Raw genomic sequence first — 14,053 nt, 5'->3', positions numbered from 1 at the left:
GTGACAGGTACTAAGTTCTCTCTTCCTTTCTCACTGCATATGAAGATTAGGAATGTCTTAAAATGCTGAAGACCCAGGAAAGCTGAGGGACTACAGGAAGGAAAGTATGTCAAACAGGGTGTTGTGCTTGGACATAAAAAGGTAAAATCCTTATCATTTACATCTGTGCATCTCCTTCTTTTCTTAGAAAGCTAGCCTTCTTTCTCTCTTCCCTCCCTTTTCTTCCCTTCCTTCATTCTTTTCTTTGAATGATCTTGACTTTTTATATGAAAATCCCACAAACTATAGTCTGTAAGAGAGTGCTTCATTGTTGTTCTTCATAGGATCTGGCACAGAGTAAAGAGGTCAATAAACATTTGTTGCATAAATGAGTGAATGAATGAGTCAGTTTGTGTAAAGGGAAATGATACTCTAGAGATTTCTCGTGTGGATAAACAAACGTTTAAAGGAGCCAATAATGTCAATCAGCATTGGGGGTGAAGTCTTATAGAAAAAAATTCAGACCTACCAGATAAGAAACTCTAAGCTCAGGATGTGTGAGCTCTTTAGCAGAGAGCTGACCTGACTATATGGACAGCATCTCCTTTTTTTGGTCCTTCCCAAAATAAAGTGCTCAGGTAGAAAGGACAGCTTCTCTGGACAGGTGGACCACGTGACATTCTCCAGGTGTATCTCCTAGGTAATAATGAGGGCTCTCCACGTCAGGTCAGTTAGTATCTTTGTAGCCACAAATCTCCTGTTTAGAAACATTAAAAAAAATCATGCATAAAAATAACATAATAGTAAAATAAACATCCAACATCAGCAGTAGAACATCACAAATATTGTTGAAGTCCTCTTTCACCTGTCCTAAATCCATTCTTCATCCCCCTCAATGGGAAGAATGTAATCACTGTTCTGATGTTGGCTTATTCTTTTGCCTTCTGCTATAGTTCTATTGCAAAGATGTTTGTCAACTATAGTTCTATTGCAAAGATGTTTATCAATGATATATTGTTAGCTTTGTATTTTTTTTACAAAAGGTATTATATTGTCTGTTTCATGTATTTTTTATGTAATTTGATTTTTTCACTAATATTATGTATCTGAAATTCATCCATTTGATATGTATAGTAATAGGTCACCAATTTCCAGTGTTGCGTGGTATTCTATTATTTAAGTAAGCCCAATTTATTTGTACAGTTGCTTATTGATAGCATCTTGACTTATTTATCTTTGGTGCCACAATCCATGGTGCCATGAACACTCTCACACAGTCTCCTGTGACCAAACATAAAGAAAATAAATGCATATTAATTTATTAAAGACATATTTCCGTTGCAGAGAAGTATCATAGAGTGATCAATAAAATACTTTTAAACATAAAAAGAATTAAATTAGGAACAATATAAAATTTTTGACTTTGAAGAACTTATATATGTATTTTTAATGGATGATAGAAATTATGATTTATCAAATTATTATGGTTGATATCTTTGGATACATTTATGTAATGTAAAAATTAAGTGACATAAAAATTTCAATATTTATAATATGCCAGAAACTACATCTTCTGTGACTGTTCAAACTGGTGATAAATTTTTTTAAGTACCTTAAAACTGTGCAAGAAGGCACCCAATTAAAATTCTTTTGAGATTAGAAGAGCAAATAGTTTTAAAGACCACTTAGAAATGGGATTGTTGGGTCATAGTTTGTGTGCACGCTTGACTTTTCAAAAATAGAGCATTTAAGAGTTAGTGCAGGCTCCTTGGCTATGTCTTCTGACACAATGATCATGGAGGCTAATGTGGAGATAGATCGAAATAGTTTGGATTACTGAGCCAATTGCATAAGGACAGCTTCCCTGAGGAGTCACTTAAAGTGCAGAAGACAATCTTTGAGCAAGAAATAAAGCTTTATAGAGTTTATTTAAATCCACTGAGATTTTTAGGTTTATTTGTCGCTCCAGCATAGTTTAACCTATTCTAATATGATATATTTTGTTCAGTTTTTAATTTTCACTTTTTATTGATTTATAAGGATTCCTTATGTATTCTGGATACTGACTTTTTTCCATTTTATAGCTAATACAAACCTGTCCTTCCAATTTGTGAATTATATTTCTATTCTCCTTATGGTATCAATTGATGAACAGAAGTTCTTCATTTTAATGAAGTCAAATGTAGTAACCTTTTACTTTATGATTTGCGACTTGTATTTTTAAAAAGGAATCCTATCCAACTCTAAGGTCATTTAGATAGCATATTTTTATTTCCCAAAAGCTTTAATGTTTTGTTTTTTTACTTTTGAGTTTTCATTCATCTTAGAATTGATTTTTTTTTGTCTAAAGCAAAAGTAATGATCTCATTTTATTTAGTTTTCCTTTATAGATAACCACAGTCTATTATTTTCTCTTTATTATGCAATGCCACCTCTTTCATAAATCAAGTTTCCATTTATATTGGGTCTGATCTGGGCTCCCTAACTGTTCATTTGATCTATATGTCTATCTCTATGCCTGAAATATATTAAATACTATGGATTTAATATGTTTCCTAGTAAGGCAGTTTCTGTCACCTTGTCATTTTTCATGAGTGACTATTTGTGGTCCTTTGCTCTTCTATACACATTTTTAATTGGGCAGATCAAGTTCCTTGAAAATCTCTGTATGGATTTTGATCTGCATCTTATTTTAGAACTGCATTGACTTTTTAGGTACATTAAGGCAGAGTTGATCTCTTTATTATATTGATATTGCTATCCATTTACTTATTAATTATCTATTCCATTTATTTAGGCCTTTTCAATGTCTCTTAAATTTTTATAGTTTATTCATCAAGTTATTTTACATCTATTGTCCAACTTGTTTTTGAGAACTTAATATATTTTTCTTGCCCTCATATGGGGTATCTTTTAACTTTTCAGTATGCAATATCACTTATGCTAATCTTGTTTCATTTATCCTTTCTTTTTCTTTTTTCTTTTTTCCTGGAGTATTTGAAAGAAAATCTAAGACTTTTTTTTTTAAACACCTACAGCACCTGGTATTCCTAGTTGGTCTCCCATCCAAGTATTAACCAGGCCTGACCCTGCTTAGCTTCTGAGATCAGATGAGATTGGGCACGTTCAGGGTGGCATGACCGTAGACCAGGCATTTTCTCATTACACCTACAAATACTTCAGTATTCATGTCAAAATAATAAAGATTTAGAAAAACAAACAAACAGTGACCATATCATTGTCATACTTAATAAAATTAGTAGTTCCTTTGTATCATCTAATACAAAGACCATGATGAAATTTCCCTAATTGTTTCCAAGATGGCTAGTTTGAGGATCCGAACAAAGTCTACATGTTGCATTTGGTTGTTTGTCCTCATGTCCTTTATTCTTATGCATCTTCCTCACCTATTTTTGATTGATTTATTGAAATATCCAAGTCATTTGCCCTATAGAATATCCTATGGTTTATATTTGGCTTCTTGCTTCTTTATTATGACACCTAAATTGTTCCTCTATACTCATATTTCCTGTATTCTGGGAATTAGACCTAGAGGCTTGATTGGATTGAGTTCAGGTTATATATATACCTTAGGGGGCTTGATTGGATTGAGTTCAGGCTATATATATACCTTAGGGGGCTGCTACTCCCAAAGAGCCTGAAGAGGTTAAGGGAGAGAAAGTTGTTATCAGGTAAGAGCTGAAGTACTGGAAGATGTGTTACCTCAGGGGAGCTGTGGCCAAAGGGAAAAGTAATGGTTGCAGAAATGCAGCCTGAGCAAGAGTGAGAGGAATGACTTTAATCTCTCCTCCCACCCTCCATCCCCTGAGCCCGAGTGGGCCCTGTGTGAAGCAGTTCATCAAGGTCAGATTCCTAGGGTACAGAGAAGTGCAGGGAATGGCAGAGAATGGAGCTGAGGGACCAATAAAAAATAATCAGCACAACGTTTCATTAATGGTTGTTGTCTTGTTCCATTACTTCATCAAATGGTGACAAAAATAAAGATTATCTAATTCTGTCATTCTTCTGTATTCATTAGGTGGAATTTTTTTATAAAGAAGAATTTCTTTTTATTTATCATTTGGTTACTCTTAAAATACAATTTGTATGAAAAAAGAATAAATGCTTGATTCTTTCAATTAAATAATTGTTATCAATTCATTTATTAATGTTTAGAGTAATTAGCAGGTGTCTTAGCAAATTCCATGAATATGGATGTGAAATTCTAAACAAATATTAAGTTGAATCCAGCTTTATACATTTTTTTAAAAAATAAAATATATCTTGATCAAAGTGGGTTTATCTCAGGAGTACAAATCAGATGAGATAGGGCATGTTCAGAGTGGCATGACCGTAGACCAGACATTGTGTTATTACACTACAAATACTTCAGTATTCATGTCAAAATAATAATGATAAAAAAAACAGTGACCATATTGTTGTCATACTTAATAAAATTAGTAGTTCCTTCATATCATCTAATACAAAGACCATGAAATGAAATGTATTTTCCTTTTCTGTTAGGACCCTGTATGGTTTCAGTGTCAGGATTATATTAGCTTCATAAAATGAGTTGGGAACTGTTTCTTCTTTTGTATTCTCTGTAAAAATGAAAATTTTTGTTTCTTGAAAGCTTAAGAGAATTCACCTATAAAACCATCTGAGGCTGGTGGCATTTGGGGGGGATATTTTTAACACAGGTACGATATTTTTAAAGTTTTGCAGGATTATTGATGCTTTCTATTTTTTCTTGAGTCATTTTTATTAAGATGTATATTTTTAGTGGGATTTGTCCATTTCATTTGTTTTAAATTATTAGCCCAATGTCATTCATATTCTGATTATCTTTTTATTTTTCTGTGTCTGGATTTCTGTAACTCCATTTTTATTTATACTATTATTTATTTGTCCTCTTTTTTCTTGACCAATAGATTTTTAGCATTGTTGTTTATTCTTGTATCCCTTTCTTAATTAATTAATTTTAATGGTTAATTTATATTACTTAATAATTTTCTACTACTTTATTGACATTATTTCTCTTTTTAATTTTTTCATGTGGACACTTCGTTCGTTAAATTTCATCCTTTTCACTTTTCTACTACAAACTTCTAAAAAGGCTGTGCATCTTATACAGATTTAATGCAATCTCCATCAAAATCCCTTGGCATTTTTTAAAGAAATAGAACGAAAAATCATCAGATCTTTATGGAAGCACGAAAGACTCCGAATTGCCAAAGTCATCCTGAGAAAAAAGAACGAGGCTGGAGGCATCACTCTGCCCGACTTCAAATTATATTACAAAGCGACAGTAATCAAAACGGCATGGCATTGGCAGCAAATCAGACACACAGACCAGTGGAACAGAATCGAGAGTCCAGAAGTAAACCCATATTTATATGGGCAAATGATTTTCGACAAAAAAGCAAAAAACATACAGTAGAGAAAGGAAAACCTCTTCAATGAATGGTTCTGGGAAAACTAGAAAGCCACATGCAAAAGAATGAAACTAGACTATCTATCACCACATGCCAAAATTAACTTAAAATGGATTAAGGACCTGAATATAAGACCTAAGACAATAAAATGCATAGAAGAAAAACATAGGAACGGAACTCAGGGACCTTGGACTTCAAGAGCATCTTATGAATTTGACCTCAAAGGCAAGGGAAGTAAAAGCAAAAATAAATGAATGGTACTACATCAAACTAAAAAGCTTCTGCTCAGCAAAAGAAACTGTCAACAAGGTAAAGAGACAACCATCAGAATGGGAAAATATATTTGCAAGCAATGCATCTGATGAGGGCCTAACATCCAAAATATACAAAGAACTCATACAACTCAATAACAACAAAAAGCCACATTATCCAATCAAAACATGGGCAGAGGACCTGAACAGACACTTCTCCCCAGAGGACATACAAATGGCCAACAAACATATGAAAAGATGCTCAACATCACTAGCTATTAGAGAAATGCAAATCAAAACCACAACGAGATACCATCTCGCCTGTTAGAATGGCTATAATCAACAGGACAAGTAATAACAAATGCTGGAGAGGATACAGAGAAAAAGGAACCCTCATACACTGCTGGTGGGACTGCAAATTGGTACAGCCACTATGGAAAACAGTATGAAGATTCCTCAGAAATCTAAGAATTGATCTACCATATGATCCAGCAATCCCTCCACTATGGAAAACAGTATGGAGGTTCCTCAAAAATCTAAGAATTGATCTACCATATGATCCAGCAATCCCTCTAAAGGCTTAAAAATCATATAAAGATATTTGCACACCAGTATTCATAGCAGCATTATTCTCAGTGGCCAGGACATGAAAGCAACCAAAGTGTCCTACAATAGATGATTGGCTAAAGAAGCTGTGGTACATATATACAATGGAATATTACTCAGCCATAAGAAGAGATGAAATACTGCCATTTGCGACAACATGGTTAGAATTCGAGATAATCATGCTAAGCGAAATAAGCCAGACAAAAAGTTGAAAATCACATGATAACACTTATATGTGGAATATAAACCTAAAAGCAACAAAGGAACAGGACAAACAAACAGAGACTCATGGACATGGACTATAGACTAGTGGTTACCAGAGGGTAAGGGATGGGAGAGGAGCAGGAGGGTAGATGGGGTAGAGGGGATCAAATATATGGTAGCTGAAGGAAACTGGACTTTGGGTGGTAAACACACAATAGAACATACAGATGTTAAATTATAATGTACACCCGAAAATTATACAATTGTATTAATCAATGTTACCCCAATAAACAATTAAAAAAATGGCTATGCATCTTATTTATTTGGGCTTGTTATTTAAAAATTTTCTTTGATCTCTGAATAATTAAGAAGTACATTTTAAGTATCAAGACATAATATTTAAAAAGTTATCCTTTTTTCATATTTTAAACTAAATTGCATTTTGGTGAGGGAGTATGGAATGTATGATAATATTTTTTGAAATTTATTGCTACTTTGTGCTTTGATACTTGATGAATGTTTGTAAATGCTCTATATGTGTTTGAGACAATTTTACTTTCTGATTGTTTGGCTCTGAGCTCTTTATATGTCCATTAAATCGAGCCTGTTAATTTTGCTATCCAAATCTATATCCTTAATAATTTTGAGCTTTTAATTACTAAGATAAATTTGTTAAGTCTCCCACTAGAATGGTATCCTAGGCAGAAGGAACAGCAAGTGCTGGGGCCCAAAAGAGTCAGAGTGGTGGGAATGGAGTGAGCGGGTGGGAGGAGATGCATTTAGAGAAGTAACTGGAGTCCAGATTAAAGGGCCTTATAGACTATTATAAAAATTTTGGTTTTCCCTCTGAGTGAAATAGAAGGGTTCTGAGCTGAAGAGTGACATAATCTGACTTATGTTCTAAAAGGATTTCTCTGGCTCCTCTGTTGAGAATAGACATGGGATAAGGCTAGAAGCAGAGAGACATATAAAGAGGCAGTGACGGTAATCCAGGCAAGAGATGATGGTGGCTTGGACTAGGTGATGGCAGTGGAGGTGGTGAGAAGTGACTGGATCCTAAAAATACTTCAGTGGTTCAGCCAAAAGGATTTGCTAAAATTCATGTAGACATGAATTTTAAGAGAAATAAATGCATCTGTTAACACCTAGAAGGATCAAGATGTCACCTGTTGATAGAAAGACCATGAATGAAATAGATTCTGGAGGAAAGGAACAAGAGTTTTGGATATGTTGAATTTAGACAAGTGATAATATTGAGTAGGCAGTTGGAGTTTAGAACAGGAGTCTGGCAAAGATTATAAATAGGGCAGTAATTAGCATAGAGAGGTGGTATTTAAAAGGCAGGGAGTGAACGTAGGTAAAGAAGAGGAGCAAGCACTGAACACTCTGAGACTCTGACATTAAGCGGTCAGGGAGAGCAGGTAGAGATCAGTAAGGGGATGAAGAAGAAGCCACCACCAGAGAGCTAGTTGAAAAACAGGAGAGTGGGGTCCTAGAGCTAAATGTGGGTGTTATGTGACTTTTTAAAATATATTCCTCTAAATGTGTAATTTTTGAAATTTCCATAATGTAAATTAAAAATGGTGATTACTGAATTAGTTTCCTAATGTATACATTTTGTAATAACACAAAAATCTGTTGAGAGAAGAAATTCCTGACAATTTCCAACTCCAAATAATTTCTAATTTGACATTTTATAGGGCTTAAATGTGAATCTTTAAATCTGGCTTCTGTTGGGGTCACCTCTGTGTTGTTTTAGTGCTCCTTGGGGAGGGAGAGTTAACTGTCTCTTCTTTTTGTCTTTGCTGGGCTCCCATTACCATGGGACTGGCTGTGACTTCAGGCTTTCATCTTTCCCATCTGAGGTCTTTTTGTTGTTTCTGTTGTGATAAAGAGGATTTCCTAGAGAAAAAAAGTTGATGGAATGGCTGTCTTCTCAATGGCTGTATAGTCTGGGTTTGTACTTTGATATATTTCAGAGTAGTTTCTAATTGCCGTATAGTTTTTGCATATGGAAATGGTTGGGTGGCATATTTCTGGGTTCTCAACTGAGTTTTATCAAACTGACCACAACAACACAAAACAAAACCCAAACCTGGCACATAGTAAGTATTCAGTAAATGTTTGTTCAGTTGGGTTGGAAGATTCAGCCTCTTACATGGCAGACACAGTGCTTACAAAACAACAGAAGATTTTATTTTAAAAGTTATCAACTTCTGGGAGTGAGCCGTTACTTTAAGATTACACATACATATATGTATTTTAGTAAACATAATTATAAAACATGCCTAAATTACAAATTACCAACCTTAAAAATTTTAAAGTAGTTTATCCCTGTTGGTTTTCTTTTCCCACTAAAGTCATCTGTTGACAGAGCACCATTAGCAGCTGAAAAGACATGGCAGGGAATTGAACAAATTGAATGTGAATAGCAGACAGATTTTCTCCTTCTGTGTGTGTGTATTGGACACGACTGTGAACAGTTGGAGGTCAGACCATCACTAATATGTATAAAACTTTTGATGTTAATTTACCATTAAAAAATATATTAATTTTTGGCAGAGGTGCGAATGTTCTTGTCTTGCCTAAAGCTTTATTTCCCGTGATACATAGAAAGCTAAAATCCACATTGGGCCAATTTGAAAAGCAAGTAAACTTTTTCTTTATTAAAGCCCCATTTTGTTTCTTAGTGAAAGTACATATATGAATTTCATTTTCACTCACTAAAAAGGCCCTTGCAAAAGACAAATGATCAGTGAGGAAAAGAGAGATTATATGAATAGGATGCAGGCATCCTGTTTTGGCTGCATTTAATGGATTCCCTGAACTTGTTCTTTCAGTTGCCATTTGGGCTGTGCCTGCTCAATGTCAAGCAAACATCTTGTCAAGGAACAAAAGGATGCGGAAGATTTTGAGTTGCAATGCCTTAGCATGTTAGTAGACTGTACTTTTAAAAAGAATAATCTTTTCTTCAATTTCTGTAAAATAGATGTCTCTACTAGTGAGTGCTGGGTTAGGGTTAGAGTTGAACTTAGGAGGCATTTGGGGTAAAAAATAAAAGAAATATCCAGTTAAAAGTCTCTTCACAGTTTAGAAACTGGCTGTGTATTCTCATGGACAGTTAAACACTGTCAGGTCTTTAACATCTTTTCTATAACCAGGTTTCCAAACTACACCAGGAGAGTAAATATTGTTTCTGAGCAGAATAGCACATTTTGGAATTGCTTGTTTTTTCTGGTATATGCGTTTATGAAAAAAGAAAATAAAAGAAGGGATTTTATTTTATTATTGCAACGAAATACAATTGCTTTTGACATGTCGACATCTAATATAAAATGACATTGATATGTATTCTCTGAATAAATCTTTTTGTTGGTATCACTGGAAGTGCTTAAACTGACTTCCATTGGCTTCTCTTTTGTTCTCTTTGTTTCAGTTGATAGGTGTTTATTTTGCGGACTGCTGTTGGCTTTTAATATGATGTTATTATTAAAATAAAATAAAAACTCTAAACATTTAAGAGGAATAATCTCCAGATGAGACAGGCATTGAATTAGCATTTACTGTTGATTGTATTTCTTTCTTTTTCTTTTTTTCTTTCTTCCTTTTACTTGAAGAGCTCTGAGAACTCCTCAAGAGAAACATTTTGAGGACCTTTTCGTCACAGATGCTATGTAAATGGACTTAGATGCCATTGAACAATGAAAAATCCCATGAGTGAACTATGGAATGATATTTGGTAGGATTCCAGAGACTGTCATGGTAGTCAACCCAGTGAGGAGCTGGTGTCCCTTTCTCATCGTAAGTACCTGAGGCCAAGTCACAAGCGTTCATTATTGTGCTCATGGCCTCTAAATTTAAGCTCCTTTGAACACACATTACTCTTCTTTGAACTTCAGCCTTCTGTACACATAGTCAGCACCCCATAAATGATATTAATTCACCATAAAATATCGATTTTTGACAGGTAAATCTTGTCTTGTTGAAAGCTTTATTTTTCACAATCCACGTAGAGATAAAATCCGTTCAGAGATGAATTTCAATTGGAACAGCAGGTAATCTTTTCTAAAATTTTACTTAGTAATCTAGGGCCCAGCCCTGGGCCAGATGTTGTGAAAGATAAAAGAAAACTAGTAGTCATGACCCATTCCTCCAAGGAGACCACCATTGTATAAATAACACTCATAGAAGAACTACTAAATTATAAGGCATTATAATCAGATGGGGAGCTCTGTGGTAGAGACCATAAATGATGGAAGAACTAGAGAAAAAGAAAGGTCTGTGAAAGAGTTTTATAACTTACTTAAAAAGAGCCTTGAAAAGAATATTGGTGGAGAAAGCCAGCCTGGGAAAGGGGAATTACTCGGACAAAAGCATGGTGATGGGAAGGGAAACATGACTGGAGTGTGGCACTTGATCCCATGGTAGGGAATAATAAAATACTGATGGTTACTTTTAGAAGCTTTTTTCCCTCAAGATTTATGTAAGATTGCATTTTAGGATGTTGAAGGACTATCCCTATGTTTTCTTTATCAATCATGCAGGTATTCCACCAAAGAAACATTTAATATACAAGAGGTCATGTCAGAATTATTAAGAAGATTTTAAGGTTTGACCTTAATATCTATTCACGTGAATTTTAAAAAGGAAAATGAGAGCCTGGTAACATTCCCATCAGTAAATAAAATGTCCTTGGTTTTTATATTGAAAGCCTTGCATAAAATACTCTCAAATTCACTCATCTTCACAAGTCTTAGCATGAAGCGACAAAATCTTCCCCATGATGACAAGAGATTTTGCATTTTCTTACCAAAACTATGCCATGCTTGAGTTTCTCTGGGCTGACATTCATTAGGGTAAGGCAAGGAAGAATCTCTATGTCTTTCACTGGCTCCTTTATTTTCTTCTTCATACATCCTCCCTCATCTAATGTGAATGGACAAAGACATTCTATCTCCCTTCCCCTCTTTGTTTGATTTCTGTTGTTTCAAGAAACCGTGGTGTCTAAGTGATGTCTTTTACTTCTTCTGGCATTTTACTGCTCCAGTTGCCTTATAGTTTTCTCAGTTGAATAACCACAGGAAAACTTCCTTACAAATGGAGCATTGGATCTTCGAAAGCCTCCTGCAAATCCCCAGGGTCGGAATGGCTTACTCAGCTCGTAACCAAGATGGCATCGTAGGCTATTCTGCTGGGTTCTGCATTCCCCACCTCACTTGACATATTCCATTGATAACTTCTTCTGGAAACTGGATAAAGGCAAATAATAATGGGGAGGTAAAAAATAGTAAGTTTAGTATCATGTGCGATATAAACCGTTGGCTTCATTTTGATGAGAGCCTGCAGGATGTAGGAGAGAAGCAGAAAGGGATCTGGCCATGTTAGCCTTGTAAAAGAAAATGGACTGTGGACAGGAATAGCATTTTTTTTTTTTTGAAAAAGGAAAATGGGAGAAATGGTTATGTGTGTTGGATCTGGTCTTTTCTTTTTGCAGGAATTCTGTTGTCCCTTTAGATAATATAAAAGCCGTTCCAAGGCACATTGGCACCCGTGTGGCACTGCATCCTTCTCTTGGCACTGCCTCGTCCTGTTGCTGGCAGGGCACAGCATGGACCCCTTTAGCCTCGTCCTCTGTTGTTTTCTGCACAAGAGCCAAACATTGTGGCTACTCGCAAGGCAAGGCTGGCAGCTGAAGAACCCAGATGCCAAGCTCTGGATTGGACTTCTGTTCGGTTTGTGGCTGGTCCCTTCCCTGGCATCTGCCCTGGCTTTGCAGCAGCCTGTGTCCCCGTCTGCAGAGCTGGGCTCAGGATTAGGCTTCTGTTGGCTCCCGTGGATGTTCGGTCACTGTTTCTCTTTTGAATTATCCTTGATTATGAGGAATGTGCCTTTATGACACATTCCTCCCCAGGTGCCTGCCTCAGATGATGTGCCTTCACAGCTAAAAAGGGGGTTTTCTCTCAAATTACTGACCATTGTTAGCAAGAAAGCTCATAGAATGTGAACATTCCTCTTCAGGTAGGAAAATGTAAAATGAAATACAAAAGCTTGTATTTTAGACACAAATCTTAATTTTCTTCTTAACGAAAGAAAGAAGAACCTTCAGGAAAGGTTCTGAATAAAGTTAAACAAAGAGAAAACAAAAATCCCAGGAACGTGAGAGATTCCAGAAGGCTCTCTTTTGTTTTCTCTTTTTCAGTTCCTTTGGCTTTCTGTCCCCACACAATGCTCTTCCTCTTCTCGGAGCTCTTCCTCAGAGCTCTCATTTCTTATTCAGAGCCTTTTGACTCGACAAAAGGAAGGGTGAGTTCTCCAGGTAATAGGAAGTAATATATTTATGGTGTTTATCAGCAGGTAGATACTGAGTTGAGTTCCCACTGGATGAGGAATATTGGATCACAGTCTGCTGGTGAGGGAGTGGGGTAGGAGGAGGAGGTCAGTCAGTAAGTCTGACTGTCCCTTGATGGAGCTCATGGATAGTTCCCTGATAAAAGGAAGCCTCATATTTAACCAAGAAATGAAAATCAACTTGAGAAGTTCAACAACTAGAAGGAAAGCTTAGATACACAGACATATTCACCTCTGGAATATCTTTGTACATCTGAGAGGCTCTGACATTTGTCCATACTCTAGAATCTTTAGGTATTTGCCCTGCGACTGACAGTTGCTCATCAGAATTATAGACACAGTTCAAAGGAAGGATGAATTTTGGCTAAATAAAAGTTGCTTTTGCTACGGCCATGCCACCCTGAACAAGCCCAATCCCATATTATCTCGGAAGCTAAGGAGGATCAGGCCTGATTAGTACTTGGATGGGAGACCACCTAGGAAGACCAGGCACTGTAGACGTAAAAAATAAAGAGTAAGAGATTGTAAACTGACAAGTTTCTTGCAATCTGTGAGGTCAACCAAGGGTTGCCTTGCCTAAAAAAAAAAAAAAAGTTCCTTTTCTCCACACAGGACAGTGTCTAAATGACCTTTTGGGAATTTAAGCAGCCTTGGACCAAAATCTCAATTTGTAATACCCTGGAGCTGAAAGATTATTCACTGCTCAATTTCTGTAGCTGAGAAGTTTCCCTAGCTTCATGAAATCTCAGTGAAATTGAAACCTTTGAAGTCAGACAGACTTGAATTCTATCTCAGTTCTGCTGTTATTAGCTTCACGACCTTGAGTAAGTTCCTGAACCTCTTTAAATCTCAGGTAGCTCCTCTATAAAATGGGAGGACAACAGTACCTATCGTATGGAGTTACTGTGAATGTTAGATGACAAATTCGTGGTACAACGTACAGCACAAAGTAAGACCTAGATAGATGTTGGCTAGTATTAAGATTTCTTGTAGGTTGGGGCAGGAAAAACACCACCCATTAATCTACAGACCCGTGTCATTTTTATCTCTTTGGTTGACCCTCATATTTATTGACTTTACTGCTTTTAACGAGGCAGAATGACCTGTGTTCTTGAGAACTCTTGGGGCTACACACAACATGGCATCAGACAGGGCATGTGATAACTAAATGCTTGCTAAATGAAGCAGTGAACAGGATAAACTTCAGGTTTATTCTTTTGAATGTATTGT

At 35.9% G+C, this 14,053-nt stretch overlaps 1 pseudogene; it reads right to left on the bottom strand.

The window, feature by feature from the left end:
* Nucleotides 1-3,008: 3,008 nt before the first annotated feature.
* On the bottom strand, nt 3,009-3,127 carry LOC120582531 (uncharacterized; annotated as a pseudogene).
* Nucleotides 3,128-14,053: the final 10,926 nt, after the last annotated feature.

Source organism: Pteropus medius, unplaced genomic scaffold (assembly GCF_902729225.1).
Source record: "Pteropus medius unplaced genomic scaffold, Ma_sr-lr_union100, whole genome shotgun sequence".
Taxonomy (NCBI): domain Eukaryota; kingdom Metazoa; phylum Chordata; class Mammalia; order Chiroptera; family Pteropodidae; genus Pteropus; species Pteropus medius.
This window is presented reverse-complemented; position numbering and strand designations above follow the sequence as displayed.